Source organism: Aegilops tauschii, chromosome 2, assembly GCF_002575655.3.
Source record: "Aegilops tauschii subsp. strangulata cultivar AL8/78 chromosome 2, Aet v6.0, whole genome shotgun sequence".
Taxonomy (NCBI): Eukaryota; Viridiplantae; Streptophyta; class Magnoliopsida; order Poales; family Poaceae; genus Aegilops; species Aegilops tauschii.
In genome coordinates, this window is record NC_053036.3 from 19,848,619 (window position 1) to 19,852,743 (window position 4,125).

Below are 4,125 nucleotides of genomic sequence, written 5' to 3' on the forward strand. Positions count from 1 at the left end.
GGACCAAGCACGGAGAAAGAGGGGTTATGATGGAAGACAATGAAGAAGAAGAGGATGACGACAACTATCCTGGCCATGGGTTCCCTGAATATGATGGTACAACAATGGGGGAAGAAGCTGAGCCGGATGAGCCAACTGATGATCCAGGTCGGGCCATTGCCGATGCAGAGAGAAATTGCGCAAGTGAAAAGGAGGAGAAGAAGTTGCAGTGCATGTTAGAGGATCACAAGAAATTGTTGTACCCGAATTGAGAAGCTGACAAGAAAAAGCTGGGCACCACACTGGAATTGCTGCAATGGAAGGTAGAGAATGGTGTATCTGACAAGGGATTTGGAAAGTTGCTGGTAATGTTAAAGAAGATGCTTCCAAAGGACAATGAATTGCCCGAGAGTATGTACGAGGCAAAGAATGTTGTCTGGCCTCTAGGGTTCGAGGTGCAGAAGATACATGCATGCCCTAATGACTGCATGCTCTATAGCGGTGAGTACGCGGATTTGAACGCGTGCCCGGTATGCGATGCATTGCGCTATAAGATCAGCCGCGATGACCCTGGGGATGGCGAGGGCGAGCGCCCCAGTAAGAAGATTCCTTCCAAGGTGATGTGGTATGCTCCTATAATACCACGGTTGAAACGTTTGTTCAAAAACAAAGAGCATGCCAAAGTGATGCGATGGCACAGAGAAGACCGTAAGAAAGACGGGAAGTTCAGAGTACCCGCTGACGGGTCGCAGTGGAGAAAAATCAAGAGAAAGTACAGGGAGGACTTTGCAGGTGACGCAAGGAACATATGGTTTGGTCTAAGCGCAGATGGCATTAATCCTTTTGGGGAGCAGAGCAGCAACCATAGCACCTGGCATGTGGCTCTATGTATGTATAACCTTCCTCCTTGGTTGTGCATGAAGCGGAAGTTGATTATGATGCCAGTGCTCATCCAAGGCCCTAAGCAACCCGGCAACGACATTGGTGTGTACCTATGGCCATTAGTTGAAGAACTCCTACAGTTGTGGAATGGAAAAGGTTTACATGCCTGGGATGAGCACAGACAGGAAGAATTTGACCTAAAGGCATTGCTGTTAGTGACCATCAATGATTGGCTAGATCTCAGCAACCTTTCAGGACAGATAAACAAGGGATACCGCGCATGCACACACTGTTTGGATGATACCGATAGTATATATTTGAATAATTGTAAGAAGAATGTGTACCTGGGACATCGTCTATTTCTTCCGAGCAGGCATCCCGTAAGAAAGAAAGGCAAGCATTTGAAAGGTGAGGCGGATCACCGGATGAAGCCTCGCCACCGTACTGGTGCTGATGTACATGATATGGTCAAGGATTTGAAGGTAATCTTTGGAAAGGGTCCTGGCGGATAACCTGTTCCGAATGACGCTGACGGACGCGCACCCATGTGTAAGAAGAAATCTATATTTTGGGACCTGCCCTATTGGAAAGACCTAGAGGTCCGCTCTGCAATCGACGCGATGCACGTGACGAAGAATCTTTGCGTGACCCTGCTTGGCTTCTTGGGTGTGTATGGGAAGACAAAAGATACACCGAAGGCACAGGAGGACTAGCAACGTATGCATGGAAAAGACAGCATACATCAGGGTCATGCCAGCTACGCTCTTACCAAAGAAGAGAAGGAAATCTTTTTTGAATGCCTGCTCAGTATGAAGGTACCGTCTGGCTTCTCGTCGAATATAAACGAAATAATAAGTATGGCAGAAAAAAAGTTCCAGAACCTAAAGTCTCATGACCACCACGTGATTATGACGCAACCGCTTCCGGTTGCATTGAGGGGGCTTCTACCGGAAAATGTTCAATTAGCCATTGTGAAGCTATGTGCATTCCTCAATGCAATCTCTCAGAAGGTAATCGATCCAGAAATCATACCAAGGTTAGAGAATGATTTGATGCAATGTCTTGCCAGTTTCGAGTTGGTGTTCCCACCATCCTTCTTTAACATCATGACACACGTCCTAGTTCACCTATGCGAAGATATTAACGTTCTGGGTCTTGTATTTCTACACAATATGTTCCCCTTTGAGAGGTTCATGGGAGTCTTAAATAAATATGTTCATAACCGTGCTAGGCCAGAAGGAAGCATCTCCAAGAGCAATGAAAATGAGGAGTTCATTGAGTTTTGTATCGACTTTATTCCTGACCATAAACCGACTGGTGTTCCTGAATCGCGGCATAAGGGCAGACTAGGTGGAAAAGGCACGCTAGGAGGGGATGAAATAATATGTATGGACGGGCATTACTGTTCTACAGAATTCCGCATTGGTGGCTCCACATATGGAGGAACACAAGAATTTTCTACGCTCCAAACACCCGGAGCAGTCTGACGACTGGATTACACGTGAACAAACGGGGACTTTCGCTGGTTGGTTGCAGACACATGCCATGCATGACGCCGCTATCGAAGATGACCTGTACTTGTTGTCCCAGTTACCATCTTCGAATATAATGACTTTCAAAGGGTATGAGATAAATGGGAATACATTTTACACTATCGCCCAAGATAAGAAGAGCACCAACAAAAACAGGGGTGTTGGTGTACAAAAGAAGTGGCGCACCTTTGTACCCCTTTACCTGTGCACGGACAGTCGGAGCCGCGCCCACGGCCACACCAAGAGAACAGGGGAAGTGAACCGAGGTGAAACCGAAGCACCAAGACAGCCAGAGCAACGCCAAGGCCAAGAACACAAGGAAGCAGAGGGGCCAGGTAGGTTCCCCCGGCAAGACCCCTGCCAGGGCAACCTCAGCAGCCCCGGCAAGGCCCTTGCTGGGGCGGCTCGCCCACACCAGCGGAGTGAGCCACCCTCGAGCCCACGGGTTCCAACTCAACCAACCACGTTGGAACTAGGGCTCGGGAGGCACCTCCATAGTGGCATGCAGATCTTTGTGAAGACAAGGAATATTCAAGATCAGATGAGGAATAAAAGACAACGATCCTCGGCAAGATCCTTGCTGAGGAGAGCCACAAGACCCCCGGCAAGATCCTTGCCGGGGACGACAGCACGCCACGGCAAGACCCTTGCCGGGCCACCCGGCAAGGCCCTCACCAAGGGCGTCAGGCCCGCACCAACCAAGTCTCCACCGCCGTTCGCATGCAGCCGCCAGCCCAACCAGCTGGGCAGGCACCTGCATGGCAACATACATCTTCCAGGCCAACTCAGCGCACGCCTGCGTGGCGGCATGCAGATCTTCATGAAGACCCTACCACCGCGCCACCTCAGCTGCATGCCTGCCTACATGGCGATGCATGCGTCACTGGCCAGGACGCGTGTCGAAGCAAGGAGGAGCGGCGGCGGACGGGAGGGGCCTCGTTCCCATCCTCGATAAAGCTAGGGGACACCTAAGCTGCGCATTAAATGTGTCTTGCCCCGTAATACAAGCGATAAGCTCATAGCGTTGTAGGCCTTTCCACCTCTTGTGTGCCACTGTGGCAGCCCCTTTCGACTATAAAAGGAGGCCCTTGGCATACTGGAGGGGGATTCGGCTCTTTGAAACCACGCATCCACCATAGCTAGTTCGAGAGCTCAAGAACGCTCAATACATACACCAAAGCAGGACGAGGGTATTACACATCCTCGCGGCCCGAACCTGGGTAAACGATCCTTGTGCTGATTACTACTCCTGCTCTTCTTGCAACCCTGCGCCCCGGCAACCGTAGAAGGGATTCTCGTGATCCCATAGGTGTCATTTCCCACCGACATCTTTGGCACGCCAGGTAGGGGGCGCAAATTGTGAGAATCTGGTCTAGTAGTTAGCCTAGCAGTTCTTCATCGCCATGGCTCCCAAGAAGGAGATGGCCAGGAGAAATAGGGCGCCGCCTGTGAACGCGAAGGACGCCAGCGCGGCAACAGAAAAGCTAAGTCATTCAGAGCCTTGAGTTACTTCCTTTTATACATAAGGTTATCGTCCTCGGAGATCTTGCATATGTATGAGAAACCTGCACGCAAAGGGGCCCTCCTGCAATTGGCAACGCCCTTGTTTTGTTTCGAGTCCGCTCAACAGCTCAAGCGGCCGCGTCGAGAGTGGCGGGGTAGCCTTCCGCACTTGGCAACGCTCTCGACTCTGACTCGAGTCAAGCTCGACAGTTCGGGCGGCCGCGCTAAG